Below are 25,069 nucleotides of genomic sequence, written 5' to 3' on the forward strand. Positions count from 1 at the left end.
AGAAGTGACTCTCAACAGCACCCTGGAGGCTAAACCACTGTCCTCTGGGAGTTCTGCCAAAAAAGCTGAACTCATTGCCCTAAACAGAGCTTTGGAACTAGGAAAGGGAATGAGAGTGAACATCCCTATACTGACTCCAAATATGCTTTTCATATTTTGCATACTCATGGGACTATATGGAAAGAAAGAGGACTTTTGATAACAAAGAACTCTCCTATTAAATATGGATGCGAAATTCTAAAGCTACTAAAAGCTGTCCACAGACCCAAAGAGGTTTCAGTCATATTTTGTAAAGGACACCATAAGGGAGATTCACTTCAAGCCAAGGGGAATGGATTTTCAACTAAAGCTGCTGTTCATTCACCCCTGACTTTTAATCTCCCAGCTCCCTGATTCTTACACCCCTTCTTATAGCCCACAGGAATAAACACTTTCTTCTTCTGGCTGGTTTAAACCTCCCCCTCTCCTGAAGCCTGTTCAGAGAAGGGGCATATACCCAGGGGAGATTTATTTCAAATTGCTTTTGGTCTTTGTTGACACCTTTACTAATTGGCTAGAAGCTTTTCCCTGCAGGACTGAGAAGGCTCAGGAGATATCAAGGTCCTTGCTAAAAGATCATACCTTGCCTAAGCCTGCCTAGTTCCTTACAGAGCAAGAAATAGTCTAATTTTTACTTCTCGGATATTTCAGAGTACTCCTGTGAGCACTCTGGAAAAAGATGGATGAAATTGTTTGTGTCCTTTTTCTCTCACTCTCACTCATCTTCCTAACTTTTCTCAATCCAGGGATGAGAATTTTGCTCCTAGCATTTTCTCTCTGGCTTTTCTTGAAGTCATTCTATTGCCTTTGCCAATAATTAATTCCTTCTTAGCCTTTTAGCTAGGGAACTCCATGGGTAGTGGGGCATTCAGGATTGTTAGGTGGGCCATCAGCATCCTTAAGGCAGCCCACAGATGGGACCTGATGCATTATTTGCAAAGGCCTCATTTCCAAATGTTTCCATCCCCACCCCAGATGCCATCCCACTTTTAATCTGCTTGTGAGATTTGTTTCCTCCAGGCTTCAAGCTACTTGGACACACAACATTCCTTGGATGCTGCTGCTGTTATCTTCAGATCTCACACTTTCCCTCCTGACTTGAACCCCCATTGAACACAGGGACAACTCTACCATCCTTGTCAACCTGAAGAAGTTACAGAAAATGAGACCTTCACCTCTTTGCCCCAAATGAATTTAGAGGGACTCCTTGAGGGGGGTAAATGATGTAAATTGTGTTCTCTTTAAACTATGGGGGAAGGGTCAAAAAGGAATCTTTGGGTGAAGGGTGATTCAGGGTCTCAAACCTCCCAACCTCTGGGAGGGGTACACCCTTCTGTCCATAATGGAAACTCCCAAGATAAGCAATTTCATTCAATTTTGAATTGAATTGAATTGAAAATTAGTCTCCCAGATTCATCTGAAGATTGTACCCCAGCTTGGGGCCAAAGATCAAAGGAGCCCTAATATATCTGGCGCTGTATGCCCAGACATTTCACAAAATTATCCTAACAGGATTTTGCCCACTAAAAAAGCTGTCTTCTTAATGTAAATAAATCCTCTTTTGCCACAAATTTTGGGTTTGCAAATTCTTTCTCAAAGAATTTGCGACATCAACCAGAGGAGATCTTTCAATGCTCAATTCTCACACTTCATCAGGACCAACCTCTGGATCCAGATTAGGGATAGTGGAAATGAGGGTTTATCAATAAGTGATAAATGCATATGGGCTTTATGGGACCAATGCTGTGCTAAAACTATCCTGTCTGAGCTCATTCTCTTCAGAGATAGAAGAGTATGTCCTCCAGATGTTTGAAGGAGATTTTAGACTTTTGTTCTTACTATATCTTCAAAATAATATGCATTTATAAAAGCTAATTAATATTTTAAAGTATCTTTTATTTATTTTTTATTATAGTTTTTTATATACAAAAGATATGCATGGGTAATTTTTCAACACTGATCCTTGCGAAAACTTCTGTTTCAACTTTTCCCCTCCTTCCCTCCACTCTCTCCCCTATTTGGCAAGTAGTCCCATACATGTTAAATATGTTAAAGTATATGTTAAATGCAATATATGTATACATATTTATACAGTTATCTAGTTGCACAAGAAAGATCACATTTAGAAAGAAAGTAAAAATAACTTGAGAAGAAAAAACAAAAAGGCAAGCAAACAATAACAAAAAGAGGGGAAATGTTGTGTTGCGGTCCATACTCATTTTTCAGTGTTCTTTCTCTGGGTGTTGCTGGTTCTGTTCATTACAGATCAATTGGAACTGATTTGGATCCTCTCATTGTTGAAGAGAGCCATGTGCATCAGAATTGATCATCATGTAGTAATTGTTGTTGAAGTGTATAATGATCTCCTCGTTCTGCTCATTTCACTCAGCATCAGTTCATACAAGTCTCTCCAAGCCTCTCTATATTTATCCTGCTGGTCATTTCTTACAGAAAAATAATATTCCATAACATTCACATACCAAAATTTACCCAACCATTCTCCAATTGATGGGCATCCATTCAATTTCCAGTTTCTAGCCACTATGAAAAGAACTGCCAAACATTTTTGCTCATAGGGTCCTGTAAGGGTCCAAAGAAAGGTCAAGCAAGTGCAATTGAGATGTAAGTGGACCAATGGTCTTTATCCCTGTATGTGCTTAAGAATTGAGTACTTAGGGACTTCCTGCGTGGGTGGGGCCTCTACCCATGGCAGGAACCTAGATCTCTCTCTGAAGTTTTGGTCAAGTTTGGGATGTAGCTTTCATTGTTGATTGGCTTGTGTCTGTGACCTCATTGACCCTATTTAAGCTCAGGACAAGGAGAGCTCTTCCTTTTTTTTCCCCTCTCTTACAATCTGGAGACTGGACTGGGAGGTCGCTACTAAGGTTTGTGCAGGAGATCATAGAGTAGATGTGATTTACAGGAATAAAATCTAAGGTTGTTCATTTAAACTCTCGGGTGCTCTGTTATGCTTCAACTACTTTCTATGAGATAGTAGCTGGAGGATTCTGAGGACCTCAAAACAGAGGTGAGATTGATGATATTATATTTGCCAGTTTTTCTCTGATAAGCCTAGAAATAAGGACCAATTAGCATTAATTAGGGAGAGTAAAAAAACCCTAACAAGGTCCCTTTCCCTTCTTTAATATCTCTTTGGGATATAAGCCCAGTAGTAACACTGCTGGATCAAAGGGTATGCACAGTTTGATAACTTTTTGAGTAGAGTTCCAAATTGCTCTCCAGAATGGTTGGATCCATTTACAACTCCACCAACAATGCATCAGTGTCCCAAGTTTCCCACATCCCCTCCAACATTCATCATTATCTTTTCCTGTAATCTTCACCAATCTGAGAGGTGTGCAGGGGCAGCTAGGTGGTGCAGTGGATAGAGCACCAGCCTTGAATTCAGGAGGACCCGAGTTCAAATATGGTCTCAGACACTTAACACTTCCTAGCTGTGTGTTCCTGGGCAAGTCACTTAACCCCAGCCTCAGGGGGGAAAAAAAAAGAAAGAAAAAAATGAGAGCTGTGTAGTGATATCTCAGAGTTGTCTTAATTTGCATTTATTTGATCAATAATGATTTGGAACACTTTTTCATATGACTAGAAATAGTTTCAATTTCTTCATCTGAAAATTGTCTGTTCAGACAATTCTCAGATGATGATATTGAAATTATATCCACTCATATGAAAGTGTTCCAAATCACTACTGATCAGAGAAATGCAAATTAAGACAACTCTGAGATACCACTACACACCTGTCAGATTGGCTAAGATGACAGGAACAAATAATGATGAATGTTGGAGGGGATGTGGGAAAACTGGGACACTAATACATTGTTGGTGGAGTTGTGAAAGAATCCAACCATTCTGGAGAGCAATCTGGAACTATGCCCAAAAAGTTATCAAAATGTGCATACCCTTTGATCCAGCATTGCTGCTATTGGGCTTATATCCCAAAGAAATACTGAGGAGGGGAAAGGGACCTGTATGTGCCAAAATGTTTGTGGCAGCTCTTTTCGTAGTGGCCAGAAACTGGAAGATGAATGGATGCCCATCAATTGGAGAATGGTTGGGTAAATTATGGTATATGAAGGTTATGGAATATTATTGTTCTGTAAGAAATGACCAGCAGGAGGAATACAGAGAGGCTTGGAGAGACTTACATCAACTGATGCTGTGTGAAATGAATAGAACCAGAAGATCGCTGTGCACTTCAATGTTGTATGAAGATGTATTCTGATGGAAGTGGAAATCTTCAACATAAAGAAGATCCAACTCACTTCCAGTTGATCAATGATGGACAGAAACAACTATACCCAGAGAAGAAACACTGGGAAGTGAATGTAAACTGTTAGAACTACTGTCTATCTACCCAGGTTACTTATACCTTTGGAATCTAATACTTAATGTGCAACAAGAAAATGGTATCTACACACATATATTGTATCTAGGTTATATTGTAACACATGTAAAACATATGGGATTGCCTGTCATCAATGGGAGGGAGTACAGGGAGGGAGGGGATAATTTGGAAAAATGAATACAAGGAATAATGTTATAAAAATTACTCATGCATATATAATGTCAAAAAATTATAAATAAAATTAAAAAAAAAAGAAAATTGTCTGTTCATATCCTTTGACCATTATCAATTGGAGAATAGCTTGATTTCATATAAATTAGAGTCAATTCTCTATATATTTTGGAGATGAGGCCTTTATCAGAACCTTTAGAAAAGCTAGTTAATATTAAGTGATTAAATGTAACTTTGTGTATGTCATAGACTGGTGGCCAACAAGAGAAATATAACCACTGAGGGCTGAAGTTGATAGCATGAGTAAGAGATATACTAATTCCTCACAGATACCCTCTAGATAGGGAGCTGTAGATGGCCTTATTGAAAGATTGAGGTCAGAATATATATGATATACATGCATTCAAACTTAACTATTATTCTTAAATGATAGAGAAGGTACTTCAGTGCTTGTCTGGACCAATGAATTTTTGGAGCATCAAAACCTAATGCCATGTTTTATAATCTAAAGATGACTAAGTATCATGTTATATAAGTGCAATAAATATTTCTAGATAGACTTTTCAATTTCAATTTTTCTTTGACAGCAAATTTCAGTAGCTATGGAGTTTATTTCAGGATGAAGGATTTACATTATATTTTAGGATGACTATAAGTTATATAACCTTTAAAATTTCAATATGAAAGTTTATAAATTGGAACAATATCTATTGAAGCTTTGTGAATATTTAAGGCTGTAATACATGTGAAAATATAAATAGTTTACAAAAACTGAATTAAGTGTTTAGATGATCCCAGTCCCACCCCACATACACATTTTAAAGGGTTTCTGTCTATAGATTTAAGAGAATGAGGTTCAACAACTCATGTGAAAATAAAATGAAAGATGATAAAGGCTAAATAGCTTAGACACATCTTTCATACATTGTTGTTGTTGGTCAGTAATTTTTCAATAATGTCTGACTTCATGACTCCATTTGGCTTGGTTGCTGTGGGTTGTTTTTTTTTTTCAGGGTGGGGAAAGGAGGGAGGAATAACTTCCCATTTTGTGCTCTACAGATGAAGAAATTAAGGGTGTAGAGGGCCGGAACTCTGGAAAAGTATACTTGAAACAAGGATACTTACAACAGAGTGTTTACTCAGTATGACTGATGAGATAATGGTTCTCTAGTTTACATATATTTATACTTATTGTGGTGATATAATGGTTCTACAGTTGGCACATGCTTAGTGTGCTGTAGTGATATAACTGTACTAAGGTATTTAAGGGCTAAAAGGACTGGAGACTTGAGAAAGACTTGAGTGAGAGTGTGCTCAAGCTTTATCTCAGACTCTAGACTCCAGAGAGATCCTTGACAAAGTTTCCCTGGACATTACATTTTGGTGCCCACTGTGGGGCCCTAGACATGAGGCTCTGGACCTACACTCAGCAGTTCAACGGACATGATTGTAAGCTTAGTAGAGAATTCCCTGTGATTTGGAAATAGGGTGAGTATAAAAATAGACAAGTAAGAAACTTTGGTAAGGGCTAAACTAGTAACTTTCATTTCTTCAGCTGAAATGGGGCAAATACTAAGAAAAGAGCCTTCTCCACACCTGAAGAAAGTGTGTAAGTTAGATTAATAAAGAAGCAAGGTTTGTTGTTAACTTGGAAGCAGATCATTGGGCTCTTAAATATGTTAGAATATATGTCTCCTTGCTCTCTAAGGAAGAAAAATCAGAGCCATATATATATATGGAAATTATTGGGAGAGCAACTAATTGAATATTATGAAGAGTCCTGATTCAATTCCTAAGGAAACATTCCTTATGTATAACATTATACAATTGACTTTAAAGAATCCTACAAGTTCTAAAAATTTTACTTTTTTTACAAGGTAATGTGAGGAGAAAGAGTAGGAGGGGGATAGTACTGACAAAGCTTAGCTGAAAAGCATAGAGAATTAGACAAGAAAGGAATTAAGTGCTGATTAGTTTAAAGAGTGTGATGCCTCTCACTTTCACAGTTCAGTTTCACCTCTGCCCATACCTACCCTTAGAGCATTCCCCATCTCCTAATCCTCCTCCCTTAATTTCACCTTTGTGGATGGACACCATCAGCACCACTCATGCAGTAGCTTTTTTAACCCCCTATGACATGATTACAAAAGGCATTAGTTAAATCTAAGAAGGAAGGACACAATACATCTAATTTGAGAATAGAAGCAAACCCTGTGATTGAAGAGTTTGACTCTTCAGTTCAAGCCAGGAGAAGATACACTCCTTTTAATTTGGAAATTATCAAAGATCTGAAAAAGGCTTGCACTCTTTATGGGTTTACATCGTCTTATCTTAAGATGGTATTACAGAATTTAGCTTATGAAGTTTTAACCCCAAGTGATTGGAAATCTATAGCAAAGACATGTTTAGAACCTGGACAAAACTTGTTGTGGCTTTCTGAGTATATGTCCTTATGGGGGCACTTTAGAGCAGATTAATTACCCTATAGCAGCATATGAGCAAATTGTTTTTGCTGCTAATAAAAGCATGGGGCATCCTCCCAGGAAGACAAGATAAAGGGGAAATGGCACAAAGTCCAAATGAACCCTTTGCTGATTTCATGGAATGTCTGAAGACAGCTGTTATACAAACTATTGGTAAAAATGTAGCAACAGAAATTATGATAAGACAACTTTCTAGAGAAAATGCTAATGAGGAATGTAGAAGAATTATACTAGGACTATACAAGGATGCACCTTGAGAGAAGATCATAAGACTCTGCGCCACAGTGGGCACAAGTACCTTTTATACCCAGGCTATAATGCAGACTTATCAAGATCTGAACATGGGAAAACAGGGTCCCTTTTGGCAAGGGACTTCCAGAGAAACTTTTCAATGCTTTCAGTGTGGTATAGTAGGGCATTTGAAAGCTCAATGTTAACACAGAGACAGAGTGAGAAAATAGGGTGAGAGAACAAGACCCAAAACCCCATGTCCAAAATGCAACAGAGGTTTCCATTGGGCATCAGAATTTAGACTAACTCAAGGGAAGTGGGAAGCAGGGATTGGCTCTAAGGCCCCAGACAAAAAACACTTGGAGCATGATGGCAGCTAATGTTACACCCAGAGAGACTTTAGAAGTTCAGTACTCCAACATGATCAATCAGCCAAGAAGCAACCTGATAGGAGTAAGGGATTGCAATTGGGGAGAATAGAATTGTATTCAACTAGGACTACAGAGAGGTAAAAAGCTATCCCTGTCTGGCCTATAGATCCCTTGCCTCCACACACAGTAGGCTTGACCATTTCACCTCTTGAGAGTGCTTACAAAACAGTGTCCATCCATATACTGATTTGGGAAACTGGGGAATATGTAGATAATATCCCAGTTACTACTACAGGTAGACAATGTGTGATCTATCACTCAGGAGAAGGAGTAGCATCAGGTTTACTGATACACACTCCTGGTAGGCAATTTGGTGATATTTACTCAGATTTTGAATTCCAGCAACAGAATCCAGGAATATTCTGGACTGCAGCTGTTACAGCTGACCATCCTATGCTCACTATGTATGCATACCATTGAAAGGGTTGATAGACATGAGTGTAGATCATACAGTCATTACAGGTGCCAGTTGGCCCAGTCATTGGCCAAAAATTATGACAGACACCCATATGTCTGGCTGAAATTAGTGCTACCCCTTTGAGATGGACATTTGAAAGTAAAACAGAAGTTTGTACTCCTTTTGTAGTAAAAAAAAAATCCACATGAATCTATGGGGAAGAGACATCTTATAACAGGATTACAATTGAATACTTGGGCTTTTTAGGCAGGGCTTCGTTGAAGGCCTGCCTACACTCTCACCTGTTCCCATTCAATGGAAAACTGATACACTCATGTGGATAGAATAGTGGCCCACACAAAGTGAAAACATTCAGGCCTTATTAGATATAATACAGGAGCAACTTGTCCAACGACACTTACAACCTTCTTTAAATCCTTGGAATTCCCCTGTATTTGCTATGAAAAAGAAATCTGGAAAATGGAGGATGTTGATTGATTTGAGAAAAGTAAATGAACAGATGGAAACTATGGGAACTCTTCAGTCTGGACTTCCATATTCTACTCAGTTGCCTGGAGAATGGCCTCTTTGGGTTATAGACATTAAGGATTGTTTCTGTTCTATCCCTCTGGATAAGGAGGATATGAAAAGATTTGCTTTTTCAGTGCCCAGCATTAATTTAGCTGAACCTTATAAAAGATTTGAATGGACAATTTTGCTACAGGGTATGAAAAAAAATGCTAACTCGTACTTATTATCCAGGAGATGTAAATATAATATCTGATTTGGCTTATTCAGTAGGTGTAGTACAAAGAATTACCACAGCCCAAATAAAATTTGTATTTTCTAATATATATTAGCACTTTAAGGAACTTCAAGAGCAAGTGAGAAAGCATCCAGGTAAGATTTATATCTTGCATGTCCACTCTCATAGTGGACTTTCAGGTCCTATTTTTATGGAAATTCAAAGGCAGATCTTCTTCTAACCATGTTAGCCAATACTCCTTTATTTCAGGCAGCTCAAGAATCTCATTTTAAATATCATCAGGCTGCTCGAGCTTTAAGTTTGCAATTTGGGATAACAAAAGAGAAAGTTAGGAGCATAGTAAAAAGCCTGGATAGCTTGCCTCCCTTTCCACACTTCTACATTCCCTTCAGGGAAGAACCCTCATGGTTTGAGATCCAATGAAATTTGGCAAATGGATATAACTCATTATAAATCTTTAGATCATCTGTCTTTTATCCATATTGTAGTAGACACCTTTTCAGTATTTGCTTTTTTAATACCAGCAACAAGAGACAGTCTGAGTGGTCACTGAATTCCTTATACAAACTTTTGCAATTATGGGTGGGCCATAAGCAATAAAAACAGATAATGGACCTGCATATACTTCTAAAGATTTTGTACACTTTGTGCACAGTATAAGATTTTACACACCACTGGCATACCTTTTAATCCTCAAGGACAGGCAATAGTAGAGAGGAGAAGCAGAGACATCAAGACACTCCTCCAAAAACAAAAGAAAGGGGGACCCACAGGTAACCCTAGAGAACTTTTAATTTTACTCTCTATACTATTAATGATTGATGAGATAATGGTTCTCTAGTTCACATATACTTAGTACTTAGTATGGTAATATAATGGTTCTACAGTTGGCACATGCTCATTGTGCTGTAGTGATGTAATTGTACTAAGGTATTTAAGGGCTGAGAGGACTGGAGACTTGAGAGAAAATGTGCTCAAGCTCTATCTCAGACTCCAGAATCCATAGAGATCCTTCAGAAAGCTTACATGGACATTACAAAGGAAATTAGGGGTAAGTGACTTGCCCAAAGTTACATAGATAATAAGTGTCTGAGACCAGACCCGGCACTCTAGGCTCAATATTTATTTTATAACTCTTAAACACATATATATTTGAAAGACTATTGGATAGGCTCCAAAGAATTAAGGTCATTCTATTTCCCAAAACAAGAAAAATACATTAACATCCCAAGGAGCAATTTAACAGAGAAAATAAAACCTTTGATTCCTCAGTACCTGTTTGTAAAAAGAGTGCACTCTTCTTTTTTTAAAATATAATTTCATCTCTTTTCTAATTTTGCATTAATCTTATTAATTTTGTCAAAATGATTTGTACTGAAGGCTGTTGTTTTAATTATATTTTTAAAAAATCTTTTAAAAATAAAATAGGATTTTTATAACAACCAAAATATGTTTGTAAAAATGTTTAGTTACTAAGAGCAGAAATCATAATGTAGGCAAGGGCAAATGTTTCATATCACTAAAACAGAAACAAAATACCATAGAGTCTTGGAATCTCTCTGACATTCTGAACAAGTTTTTGAAGACTTACAATTATTTTGTAACAAAATACTGTGGATTAGGACATAAGCAGAAAATGGAAGAACTGTTGGGTGATATCTAAAACATGCTGAATGGGGAATTGGCATGGAAACTACAAGTAGGTTGGGCAGAAAAAAAGCCTTTATATACTTTGAGATACAATTAAAAACAATGTGACATATAACTACAAACAATATGATATGGTTGAGATACAATAACAAACCATAGGCTGTAACAATACAATATCTACCATTGGGATTGTATGACTGTAAATCACAGAATATTGTATCTCTGAAGAATTAAAAATAAGTATTAATTAGCTGATAATAGAAAGTGTATATGATCAATGTGAGTGGATACAATTTATCATAAATTAGAAACAATGAATAAATATTAGAATGAAGAATACTATTAAGAGATGTTGTTGTTATTATTTGTCCTTTGTCACAAAAGAGGACTATGAAACTGAGGAGGTGAATCTATTACATGCAAGTGAATTGGATTTATGTGAGTGAAGGCTGTGCAAGCTCACCTGCCTCACTTTCCTCTCCAGAGCCATGTGGATCCAGTGGCCAGATAGAGATCAGGCAAACTGGAGATGTAATGGGAGAACTTAACCTTTATAAGCTAAGGTCTCAGTTTGACTGAAGCCATACTCATTCCATGATTAAGGTTAGGTAGTAACTGAGGTAAAAAAATTAGCATCTTTCCCCTAGTCAAAATTTTTTAAAAATAAATATTATATGGGAGGGAAGATCTGGGATTTTGCCCAAATGCTATTTTCTTTGACTTTCAGTCAATCAGGACTTGAAAAATGACCAATTAGGGCTTAGCCTGGGACCTATTGAGGGTCAGTGTGATTTCTGGTTTAATGCATGGTCCTTAAGAAAGAAATCTTTTAAAATAATTAATTAATTTAATTTAAAACATTAATTAATAAAATTAACAATTTTATTATTAAAATTTTAATAAAAAGGAAGATGAAGGGAAAAAGAAAGAGTAAGGGATGACCAATGAATCACCCATGTTGTTCCCCAATAATATCAATATAATGTGAAGAGAATATAAAGACAGACCCCAGTTGGATTCCCTGGTGAACTAATGGGATCACAAGGATAAGAATTTCACCGGATCGGGTGGCAAGGGTGGCAAGAGTTGTGAATTCCTGGTAAATAACAATGACAAACCTAATTGGGATTCAGAAATGAGGAACAGAGTGACTCAAGTTAAAATTTGCTGGCAATACATTGATGATGTGTTTCAGTCTCAGCACCAAATGATAAGATTTGGGAGAGCACTTGGTACCAGATGTTATGATTTGGCACCAAATATTGAGGTTTAGTCATGTGAAGAATTTACAGTGGCCATTCTTTTTGATGAAAGGTACATTTATTTGTGAGACAAAATTACAGACAAAATGAAGAGATACAATAGACAACAGGAATGGTAAATATGAAATAGATTTAGGAAAGCATATGGTTAGCAAGGAAAGAGGCTTTTAAACAATTAACAAGGGGGGAAAAAAGTTCCCTAGTGGAACTCACAATTAACCAGGAGAAAGGAAATACACCATGAGGTAGGAGTATTCCCTTAACTGGTAGGCTAAATCCTAAAAAGAATTTAGCACACTAAAACAGTTAGTTAGCTATGTATTGGACTACCTGATAGCTAAGGGAGGAAGTGGGGGAAAGGAGGGAAAAATTTAGAATAAAAGATTATGCAAGGTTCAATATTGGAAAAATTACCCATGCATGTGCTTTGTAAATAAAAAGCTTTAATAATAATAATAATAATAATAATAATAATAATAATAGTTAGCTATAACAAGAAGAAAGACTCTATGAGGCATGATAGGGGGTGAGAGGAAAGATATCATGAGTCATGGGTAAGGGGTGAGTAAAAAGTCATGCAACAGAATGCTATGGTAGGCTAACCCAAGAGAAATGGATTTGGCTTTCTGATTAGATACAGTAAGGTAGGGTTATCCTAGACCTTCACCAAGGGTAGGCCTATAAGATTGAGCTGATCCCCATCTATGCCTTGACCTGCTTGTCTCAAGAAGTAATCTTATCAGTACTTCAGATTTTCTCTGCCAAATCCACTCAGGACTTCTCACCAAGAAATAGCTCTGCTTATAGTCTATAACTATAGCCACAGAATATTTTTTTATGGATGATATAAAAGGATCTATTGGTTTTACATTGGTTATTTCACCCATGCTTATACATACAGATGATGAATATTGTAGAAATTTTAGAATATACAAATGTGTGTGTGTGTGTGTGTGTGTGTGTGTGTGTGTGTGTGTGTGTGTGTGTGTGTATAACTTTTGGGAACTATGAAGCCAGGTTGTTCTCTTTCCTTATTGAGACATGATGAAGGGAGCCCATTCTGTTCCTTTAATCAGATCAGTTTCCCAGACTGTCCATAGAATGATGAGAGAAGCTGGAGCCCATCTGGCTTTTTTGTTTCTGGTCCTTAAATCTTGTTGTCCTTAGTCTTGTTAGCATCCTTAAGACAGTCCCAACATTTCAGTACACATCTTGTCACTTCCAAGATCTCACTTTTATGTCTCCTTCCTCCCTCTGAGCTAAAAAAAGTCCCCCCTTTTAAAAAAGCATGTCACAAAATCTTTTTTGCATTTTGTCTGTGATCTTTTCTTGTTAATGAAGGTACCTTTTCCCACATGCACCTTGTGTCTTGTGGTTTGTGTATGATTCAGGAATTGTTTTTCCTCATCATCTACAGACACACATATTACATATATGCATATATGTATCTTTGTGGAAATAACAGAACAATATCTATGTATATGTTTCTATGCATGTATGTATATGTATGTATATGCATACACATATAGTTACATGCACGTATATGTCACATATGGTCATTAGAACTTTTATCCTCAAATTAAAAAGTTTATCCTCAATAACAGCATGTATTTGTTATAAGTTTTTTGTTATAAGATTTGGAGATCTATTAAAGTTGTTGCAACTAATTTGTGGTGTGTCAGGTTCTTCCTTAGTTTATATTTTCCTACCCTGATAAAATTTACTTACACATTTTCTTTGAAAAAACTATTTGACAATGGAGTAGAGTTTGCAGTTATCAACTATTTGTTACAGAATCCATACATGGATGTTTTGTGGGTGATAGTAAGGAAACAAAGATGGAAAAATTTATTTTAAAAATTTTTAAACCACTAATTGTATTCCTGGCTCCAGTTAGTATAGAATTCCACGGGGATTTAAACATATGCTGTTACCTCTGGCACAAGTTTTTCAGTATAATCATTAGAATTACATGTAACAATTTCAAAAAATGAAATCCAGATGTCAGTGTATCTTTATTCCCTAGTGGTATATTGGGCTGTAGCTCCAGAGCTCTATTATTTGTGAAATGTAATTTTAAATTTGATAAGACATTAAGTAGTTGCTCTTTATTCATTTTTACTTTTTTGGGCTCCAAGTTCAAACCCTTTTTTCTCACTGGAAAACCCCCCACTGTTGCTTCAGTTTAGACAAATAGGTCAAGCATTTCTTAGGCACTTATTTTTGAAATACAAATATGGGCAAAAAAGAAAGATAGTCCTTATTCTCAAGAAGCTTATATGCTAATTAAAGAAGACTATATATATATATATATATATATATATATATATATATATATATATATATATATAAAAGAGGTCAAAAGCAGGGGTTGGAGAGAGAGTTCCTGCTAGGAAGCAATGGTAGAAAATTTCTGAGTCAGATCAATTGTGATGGACTTCATTTTTTTCAACAATGAGGTGATTCAAGGCAATTCCAATAGACTTCTTGTGGGAAGAGCCATCCACTACCAGAGAGTAGAGACTGAATGTGAATAATACTTTCACCTTTTTCTTATTGTTGTTTGTTTTTTCTTTCTTGTAGTTTTTTTATTTGATTTTTCTAATGCAGCATGACAAAAATACGAATATGTTTAGAAGAATCACAGATGTTTAACTTATATTGAGTTGCTTGCTCTTTAGGGGAGGACAGTAGGGGTGAGGGAGGAAGAAAAATTTGGACACAAGGTTTTTCAAAGGTGAATGTTGAAAACTAGCTTTGTAAGTATTTGGAAAAATAAAGCTTTTTTTTTTAAAGAAAATTTCTGAGTCAAGAGAGAAATGGAGAGAAGTTTATGAGTGTTTTAATATCTGGCATAACATACTTAAGTACAAGTCCAATTAATATAAAGTATCAAATACTAAAGTACAGAAATAACTCTTTCTGAAATAAATAATTCTGATATATAATTTTATTTTCTGCCTATCTTTCAGAACATTCTATTTAAGAATAATTTTGTGGTTAGATTTTTTTCCTTTCAAAAGCCTTCAGAAGAATATTCTAAAAACAAAAATAGCAACAAAGACAAATGTCTTAAGTCATACCTTAAAAGACACATTGTGTTAAGGATTACTTGCCATGGGCATTTATTTGAGGGAAAGGAGATAATTTAAGTGTTTGTGTTTTATTAATATTATAGGATCAAGTTTTCATTAAAAAGTAGAGAATTGAGGCAATAATACATATAACATATCCATAAACTGGCATAACATTTCTGCTTAATTGCCTATGTAATTTATTTATTTGAAAATGCATTGTGTTGATGCCTTTTGTTTTAACATCATAGTAATTTCTGAGCATACATCATCCTCATCCCACTTCTAAAGGATTGAACTGTCTTTTGCAACAAAGAAAAGCAGTTAAGGACTTGCTGAATTGAGCAATGTATACAACATTGTCTAATACAGTAGTGCCCCTATTTCTGCTGAGAATACAGAAATGTTTTTCATCATCTGCTTTCTGGGACCACTATTGTTTTTTGTCTTTTATACAGAATTTGATTTCTTTAATTATATTTGCATGTTGTAGTCATGTTATATATTATTCTGTTTCTATTTATTTTACTGTATTAATTTATACAAATCTTCTTATGTTTCTTTGATTCCTTATATTTGTCTTTCTCAAGTCACATTAATATTCTATTGTATTAATATAAGAATTTGTTAAGCCTTTTCTTTCACCTGTGCAACTTAAGCAGATATCTGGTTATAGCTTATGTGTCTTAAAATACTGGAATGAAATACCTTAAAATTTCATTTAGGTTAGACCTAAAAATCATTATTAGCCATATAGTATCCCCACTAATTCATTTAATCACAGAAGTATACGTACATACACACACACACACACACACACACACACACACACACACACACACACATATATATATATATATTTTTTTTTTTTTTGTATCTGATAGTCAGCGGTACCCCTTAAATGTTCTAATTCAATATGCATTTTACAATGCTTTACTAAGTGCAAGTGAGAATATAAAGACAAAAAAAGAGAAACAATCTCTCTGACTTCAAGGAACTTATATTCGTTCTACTGGGAAAATACAACATATAAAATGAGACATATGTATATGTTAATCTGAGAAGGGACAAAGCACTAAAAGCTAGGGGATTCAGGGAAAGTTTCATATGGAAGATGGAGAGTTACCTGAAACAAAGTAGTGATTCTGAGAGATGGTAAAGAAAAGGAATTGCATTTTAGGTCGAGGAAACAGTGCCATGGAAAGAAGGTGATAGTGAGAAGGCCAGATTCACTGGAATATAGAATATATAAAGGAAGGAAATGTATAATAAGGCTGAGACTAAATTGGGAAGAGATGTAAATATCAGCGAAGTCTCTACAGTCAATATTCAATTTTTGTTGGAAAAACATTTCTAGAAAATGTCATGAAAGTCAAAAATATGAATGTTGATACATTGAACCTATGGGAGATAGTTGGATTAGGTTCCTGCAACCAAAAATTACAGTCTTTTGCTAGAAATTCCTGAAAGTACACATTTCTGCATATAATGCTTTATGATAAAATATTACTTCTAATAATATGCTCTTTTCCTAACACAGTAACTAAGAAATAGGCTACAAAATGTAGTACACAAAATAAATGACATGTAAAATATCTAAAAAAAATCTCATTGATTCCAACCAGTTCAAATTTTTCAGTGATGAAGAGAGCTATCTACACCCAGTAAGAGGACTATGGGAACTGAGTGTGGATCACAACATAGCATTTGTTGTTTGCTTGCATTTTATTTTGCTTCTCTTTTTTTCTGGTTTGATTTGATTTTTCTTGTGCAGCAAGATAATTGTATAAATATGTATGCATATGTTGGATTTAACATATATTTCTACCATGTTTGATATATATTGGACTACTTGACATCTAAGGGAGGGTATGAGGGAAGGGGAAAAAATTGGAACACAAGGTTTTGCAAGGGCTAATGATGAAGAATTGTTCATGCATATGTTTTGAAAAATAAAAAGCTTTAATAAAGGGGAAAAAGAGAAAAAAATTTGTAAAAAAATCTCATACTAACATTCAATTAAAAATACATTGTTTTCAGACAATAAAAGCTATAGTATCATAAGTACTTTCCTTCTTTTTGTGGATGTATTGAATCATCAATTCTGTAATACCAAATTTGTGACTGACAACAGCTGTGGACATTCAGCCTGATTTTTGTAACACTTTTACTTTCTCATTAAATTGCATCACAGACCCAAGTACTCAGGCTTAAAACCAAGGACTTGCACTATGCATTGGGGGCATAATTACAACACAAAATTTGAGTTTTAAAAGCAAATAATGAAAATATGCAATGAATGCTTGGGGAGCTTTTTATAATGATAGAATGAATAAGACCAGTGAAGTAACTAGTACAGTATTAGTTACTTCACAAACTTATCCATATCATAACTCTCATCTTAGCCACAAATGTGTGTGACTGCCGACATGGAAGTAAAAATAAATATTATTAATAAAAATATGTGAATGGTTGAAGTTTCTAAACTTAAATATGTGAATGTTGAGAATTGACTGTATTTGTTGCTACAGGGGAAAAAAAGAGTACCACTGAAATTCATGGAGTTTAGTTATGTAATCAGACTTACACTTAGGAAAATTGCTTTGTCAGTATGTTGAAGGTGAATTGCAAAGAGAGAGACTTGAAGCAGGAAGATCAATTAGGAGATCTTTGCAATAGTTCAGGAAAGTAGTGATAACAGCCTGAATCAGGGTGATATGGGTTGAGAGAAAGAAATTTATATTGGAGTTCTTGTAGATATAGAAACAAGATTTGGAAACTGCTTGGATGCTGTTTGAAGATAAGGAATCAAAAATGACATTGAAGTTGTGAACCTGGGTAACTAAAAAGGTGATAGTACTCTTAGATCTGGAGAGAAGAGAGTTTGGATAATGAATTTTATTTTAAATATGTTGAGCTTGAGATGTCCATGATTTAAATATGTTGAGCTTGAGATGTCCAGTTTAAAAAGTTCAATAGAAAGTTGGTGATGTGGGATAAAAGCTCAGGAGAGAGACTAGGGCTGGATATATAGAACTGTAAATCATTTATGGAGGTGTGATGATAATGAAACTCTTGCTAGCTGATAAAGTTGAGAGAGAGAAGAGGGAAGAGAGAGAAAAAAAGAGGGCCTAGAATAATAGATCCTTGGATGCACAGTTAGTTATTGGAAGTAATATGGATGATGCTATAGCAAAGGAAATAGTGAAATAGTAGCTAAGAAGAGAAGGCAGAAATAGCAGTGTCACACAAAAACCCTCACACACACACACACACACACATACACACAAAAAAGAATTAAAGTAATAAATTGATCATTGGTAATTTTGACAGATGACGAAAGGTTGAAGAGATGAAACATGGGTCAATTAATACAGATAATTTATTCTAGGAATCTCTCTGGGAAAAAAGAGGAGGGATAAGGGATAATAGTATGAGGAATTGTAACATCTAGTGAGGGTTTTTTTTTTTTTAAGAGTAATGAAGACTTAGGTAGTGAAGACTCAGTAGTGTTTCATATTGTCTTCTTTAACAGATTTTAAGCTCTTTTGCCTCTTTTTGCATCCCCAGTGTTTGTTACACAGCAGGTATTCAATATATGTTTATTGATTGACGCAGAGAAGGGGGGGGGAAACTCACAAAGCAAATGAACTCCATTTTCTTAGTGAACTTTATGTAAAATTCTCAGATGAGATTGTGGGGGAAGCCAGTGATGAGCAATATTTTAGGCAAGAATCATATAGTCATACTGGGGAATGAGATAGAGAATTAGGGAAGAATAAAAGGACTGCCTTGCTATATAAAACAAAGGTTTATTTAAGATTAGATGGCATAAATTTGTAGTGGATCTAATTAGAACAGTTGCATAATTATCACAAAGAAATCAGACAGTGGGAATGAGCTAAAATTTGATTTTGCTAGACAATTAATAAAAGGACAAGGGAGAAAGAGATTTGAGGGTAAAGTTTAGAGCTGAAGTGGTTAACTAAAGGATTAAGATTGGGAAGGGAGATGTCAGAACAAGAGTGACAGCCTAGAAAATAGAATGGAGGCATTTCAGGTCCTCATAAAGACAAAGAACAAGTTTAAGAAGTAAGGCATAGGAAGAGATGTAATGATAGGTTATGACTGGACAAAGGAATTCATAACTCATTGTGGATTTGGGACTTTGTAATTCATGAAAATGAAAAGGATGATCACAAAAAGATAATCTGTGTGTGGACTTGAGGATATTGGTAAATTAAGAGGATTGAGAATGCTAGAGAATGGAAGGATATATGTTGAACCCTCTTAGAATAAGAGGAGGAAGTAAGGGAGGAAAATTTTAAGTTAGATTCACAACCAAACTCAAATTCCTGGAGAAAGGAAGGAGATTTATCTGGGATATAAGTTACCAAGTACCTAAATTGAGGGATAAATTTGGATAGAACAAAACTCAAACAAGATTTCCCTGATTTCCATTTCTTTTTCCAGAGCTAGTGTTGGGGCAATGGTGATGGTATAAGGGATAATATTACTTTCCTTTATATTTCTTTAAGAATTTGAAAACTGCTTTCTCATTTGATTCTCATAATAGCTTGGTATTATTACCCCAATTTTAAGATGAGGAAACATGTTGTGACAGGTTAAGTGATTTGTTCATGGGCAAACTGCCAGTAAGTGTCTGAAGCAGAAATTGGATTTAGCTAGTTCTTGAAAGCATGGATAGGGATGCAGTGTTATCCTGGAGTGAGTGGGATGAGGTAAGATAGTAGTGGTGGCAGTGATTGTAAAGCCAGGTATTTATGAGTACCAGCGAATGAAAGGAACATGAGAAATAAAAAGCTAAAAAGGAGAAAGTAGCATAAAAACCCAGTGGTGGGAAAAAGACTACTTTATAAATGTTTAGAATAGTACCGTCAGAGGTGCTGCAGCTAATTAAGTTAGAACCTTGTGAATTCCAAGATATTTTAGTGGCATTCAGGGTTGGGACAAGGGCTTATGGTGAGGAAAAAGTCCTTTGTCAGCTTGTATCTCTTTCAAACCCCCAAGATCAGGCCCTAAGGCTAGATTGTCTTACTATCTGATGCCCAAATTAATAAGTAACTACAACTTCTCCCCTTCCTCCTCCCCCCCACTAGTTATAACCATGAAAGTCAGTACTTGTTCATGTGCAGTAATCAATACTTTAGGGGGGGGGCAAAAGAAAAGCCTTACTATAGATTATTCTTTGTAGTCATCAAATTTTCTACAGAGGCAATGTGGTATAATGCAGAAAGTATTGAAGATGGGGATCCTTGAGCTTAAGCCTACTTTAACATCCTGGCTGCATGATGCTGATCTTTAGGACAATGGTCCTCAAACTTTGTGGTCTTAGAATCCCTTTCATACTCTTAAGTCTCCCAATGGTTTTTATTTATGTGGATTATAATTACTAATATTTAATTAGAAATTAAAATATTATGAAAGGTTTTTTTGTGGTGATGCTCAGTGGTCTTCAGACCACACTTGGAAACTTCAAGTCGCATTTTAAGGAAATTCCTCACTGAAGAATTTCCAATACTAATTAAATCATTGGTCCATTTCCCCTAACCTCTACACATTTTTTTAAAAGCCCACAATAATAATGTCATTTCTCTTATTTGGATTTTATAGAAGAGATATAAGAATGAAAAGAATTCATTATAACCTGGAGACAAGGATTATATTATTGATAATAACAAATACAAAAAATATAATTTGTGTCCTCAAGAAGCTAGCATTCTAATGGGGGAAACAACTGTTGCTTCTGGATGTTTTCCTCCACAGTAATTCAGAAAAAAAAAAAGAAAAAGAAAAAGAAACAACAACCCAATACCGACAGTAGTTCCTGGAATGAAGTCCTTTAATTATGTTCACATCCTTTCTATCTTTCTCAGCTTCTCCAAGATAAATAATTCAACTGTCATTTAATTACAGTGCAGGAAAATTTACATCATCCATATTCATATGTATCACTTCCTTAGAGGAAAAATCTCCACCAGATAAAAGACAAATTGACCCAGAGAAATTCACTTTTTAAAAATATGGTGAGATTTGAAAAAACTGCAACAATATGGAATTAATATGGTTTCAAAGTAGAACCACTTTCCTGATAAAGGCTGGAATAAAAGTAATGAACTGAAGAAATTTTATCGCCTCTATAGATAAGGCTCTGAAAGGAAGCAGTAGGCCTTCCCTTTCTGCCAGACGACCCAACATATTTCAAGGCTTTAAAAGTCAGTGACCTTCCATGCCTGGAATGGGAGATTTAATTTTCTACTCTGCCTCCTAGCTTCCTTCAAATTCCAGCTAAAAACCCCAGTTTCCGGGAAAAAAAATCAATACAACCCCCCTCCCCATTTTTCCACCTTTCTTAATCTTGATGCCTTCCCCCGGATTTTATTTCCAATTGTATGTATTGTTGTATGCATGTTGGTTCCTCTTTTGGAAAAGAAGCTCCTTGAGGGCAGAGGCCCTTTTCTGCCTTTCTGGATTGTGCCAGGTGCGAAGCGCGATGACCAGTATGTATCAGACACATGATAAGTGCTTAATTCCTAATTTATAAGTCCAAGCAGAGAGCCTTCATTTCAACTAAAATGGGCCTGCTAGACCCTCTGTGCGGGGGCTCCTTCCCATTCTCCATTCTCCAGGAGCGCAGTACAGGTTGGGTCTATCTCTTCCTCCCCTCAAAATGCGGACCAAGCCCCAGCCCGCGTGCCAGGGAAGATTATGCTCCCCGGGCTGCACGCACACCACCTGCGGCACAGGCAAAAGCGAGGTCAAAGAGGGGAATTAGGGTCTGAGACAGGGCCACCAGGAAAGGGGGGGGAAGTGAGTGTGTGGGAGGGAAGGGGGAGAGGATGCTGGGGCCAGCGTCAAAATGGCGACGGCTGCGGCTTCGGCGCCAGCGACGACTGTTAGTAGAGGCCGGCAGGGCAGGGGCGGGGCCAGGCCCGGGGCCGGCCAAGAGGGCGGGATCGCCGGCCAAGGGGGCGGGATCGCCGGGCTGGGGGGCGGGGCGGGGCCGGGCCCGGGGGCCGGGGGGGTGGGAGGCGCCGTTTCCATAGCGGCCGCAGGAGGTGTCGCGCCGGGGAACTTCCTGGTTCCCGGGCTCGCTCCCAGCCACAGCCGCTCCGCCGGAGATCCACTGGGAAGGGGAACAATGGGGCGGAGGAGACTGCAGTAGCCCTCGCAGCGTCCGCGGCCTGGAGACCTCGTCGCCTGCCTCCTCCGCAGATGGGACCGTCCCGAGGTAACTTGTTTGACCGCTTCCCCTCCCACCTCGCTCTGTCCGGACCCCCCTTCCCCCTGCCCCGCCTCTGGATGGGGACTTTGGAACGAGCGGCCCCCCGAGAGCTGGACGCCGCCATTCCCTGTCCCGGGGAGGCGAAGGATGAGGTTGTCGGCCGTGCCCAGGGTTGGGACGTTCCACCTCCCAAGCAGGGTCCCGGAACCGGAGTTCCTTGAAATGCGTACGCCTGCGTGTGAGTGCGAGTGTGAGTGCTCCCCGGAGGGCGGGGGGCGAGGGAGCGGGGTGTCCTTTGTCCCCTCCGAATGTCTCCGTTGGTGGGCTCGGAGGGGCTGTGATTGGCGGGTGAGGAACTCGGTGGGGGCGGGGAGAAGCTTTCGAGGAGCGCGTGGAGGGGGGCGGGGAAGGGACGCAGGTGAGCTGGAAGAGGTGCGGATGGAAGAGGTGGTTGCAGTGACCCTGGCCAGACTGAGCGCCCACCTCACCACTTCCACACTCTGCAGAGGCGCTGTCTTAGCTTGTGCCTCCCTTTTTTTTTTCCTTCCAAGTTTCTCTTCGGCCCCCTTGAGACTCGTTTCCCTTGTGAATTTCTGCGGCGTCTGCGGAAGACTGAGTGGACAGGGAAACTTTTCTGTCCTTCAGATAAATGCTCGCCTCAAGTTCTTGGGAACTTAGTTTCGGGCAGAGCCTTGAGGGTGAGAGAAAATAAGAAGGAAGAAATTTCAAGCTAGGAAGCCGGGGAGACCGGCCTCATAAAGTTTGTAAAAGTACTTTAGCGGTAACAACTGTGTAACGCTGAGCTGAAATTATACAAAGTTTTCTGTCCCGTGAAAGTTATTAATTTACTGTTCCAAGCGTTTGAAAAGTTACAAGTTATTGTTACATTGTAAACTCTTAATGAATGCCATTCTATTTAAGTGTAACAACTCTCCTTTTCATCTTTAAAAAAAAAATTTGCACAAACTTATTAGATAGTAAAACCTTGACTCGATCTTCGAAATTGGGAGGGACTGTTGAATTGAGACCTTACCAATCATTGAAATTATTGCGATATAAATGAAAAAAAAAAATGCTGTTAGAAGCAATATTTATTTATTTATTTTTTTGCATGGGAAAATTATGTTCATTTACTGTTGGATTTGTGAATTTTAAGTTGAATGATGGTGTTATAATTAAAGAAGTGATTTTGACAGGTTATGTCACTAGTTTTATATATAGTTCATCTCAAGTTTTTGTTGTGTGAGAAATAAATGACAATGATGTCCTTTCTTGCACATTGTAGGTAGATGATGGAATTGGACAGTATATGTTGAAGTTCCCAATTCTTAGGTTTTTTTATGCGTAGATAAGTTTCATATTTTAAAAATAATATAATCTTTAATCCAGAGAGACATGGCAGGGGGAATATTGTACTTGAATCAGGAAGAACTGGATTCTAATTTCAGCTATGACAGTTCTTAACACCATGATCTAAATCATTTAGTCTATTTGGGCCTTTTTCTTTAAAATGAGTAATAAAATAATTGTGAGGCTCAAATAAGATTATATACATAAAGTGAAATGTAAATTTCAGCATTTTATATCTATATCTATATCTATCTATCTGTCTATATCTATCTATCTATCTATCTATCTATCTATCTATCTATCTATCTATCTATCTATCTATATAAAGTAGTATGAAAGTTACTTAGGATAGGCACCACTGTTGACATGGTTTCATTTTTGTGACAGAAATGGATGTATTGTATACTTTTGTTGATGTTAGGTTGACTCAAAAGATCTAACTTTGACAAGATGAAATTAGTCTGAGCATTTTCTACATCCATGGATTTCCTGCCATGCATACCTGTTTTATTGTTCTTTTTTGTTGTGTTTTTAATTTCTATTAATTAGTCTTATTTTCTGACTAGATATTTCTCATGGAAACACACAAAAATTATAGTTTCTTACGGAGCACTCTTCAATAATTGTTAGATGTTATCCTTGATGTTGGTATGGAGAAGTTATACATTTGAATGATTCACCAAAGATCAAAAAAGTATGGATGAAAATAAAAAATTCCCTAAAGCTGACAAATTCTTGCTGAAAGAATGCATTAGTTAACTTCCAGACAATAAGCAAAGGAGTTCAGAGGGATCTAGCACTAGAAGGGATTCTTACTGATTTCTCCACAATAAGATATAGAACATCTTAAGTTTGTTAGGGCAGTAAGAAGACAATTAAAATTACAGTTGCTTGATATTGCTACAAAGGGGAAAAACCATTTGTTATCAGCAAAACATTATAAAACTTGGAGTGCTGAAGATAAGAAAAATTTAACATTATTGCTAAAACTCACCTTTTAATTTAAGACTACATAGGCTCAATGTATGACTGGAGATTCTGAGCATCCTCAGATTGTAAAACATTAAGCCTTTCTTGTTTTCTCTAATGGAAATTTTGTTAACATATACTGAAAAACAGAACTATTCTGGAACTCCAGTATTCTCAATTGGAGATGAAATATTGCAATACTTGTATCCTGAGTTCACGTAATGTTAAGACATTTATTCAAATGATGGAGATAGTTTCTCCTCCAGAACCATCTGGGTCCAGTGGCCAGATACAGATCAAGACGACTGGAGATGTAATGAGACTCCTTGGCCTTTTAAAGCTAAGGTTTCAGTTTGAGTGAGGCAATCATCAATTCTGTGATTAAGACTTGGTAAAAAAGAAATGAGACAAAGAAAGGCCTTTTTAACTTAGTCAAAAAATAAAAAGGAATCCATTTGGGAGAGGAAGACCTTCAGGGTTTCTGGTCAAAACTAAAATTGCTATTTGCATTCATTCTGGGCCAAAACAAAGATCAAGTAGATTTGACCTGGGACTTTTTGTTGGCCACTCAGTGAGAGCCAGAATGATTTGCATTTGAGGTAGGGGAAAGAAGCAAGAAAACTAGTAGCTTAGC

The 25,069-nt window shown here is 36.9% G+C and overlaps 1 protein-coding gene across 3 annotated transcripts in view; it reads left to right on the top strand.

Annotated features, from left to right (window-relative positions):
• The first annotated feature begins 21,909 nt into the window (after window positions 1-21,909).
• USP6NL (USP6 N-terminal like) overlaps window positions 21,910-25,069 on the top strand; it is a 183,436-nt gene continuing 180,276 nt past the window's right edge. For 2 of the 3 annotated variants that reach the window (XM_074268663.1, XM_074268665.1), the window contains exon 1: window positions 21,910-22,122. The gene's annotated coding sequence lies outside the window, so the exon portion shown is untranslated. Of the gene's footprint in view, window positions 22,123-22,347; window positions 22,367-25,069 lie in introns of those variants that run through there. The other variant, XM_074268666.1, reaches the window with a different exon arrangement.

This window comes from Sminthopsis crassicaudata, chromosome 5 (genome assembly GCF_048593235.1).
Source record: "Sminthopsis crassicaudata isolate SCR6 chromosome 5, ASM4859323v1, whole genome shotgun sequence".
In the NCBI taxonomy this organism is placed as follows: Eukaryota; Metazoa; Chordata; class Mammalia; order Dasyuromorphia; family Dasyuridae; genus Sminthopsis; species Sminthopsis crassicaudata.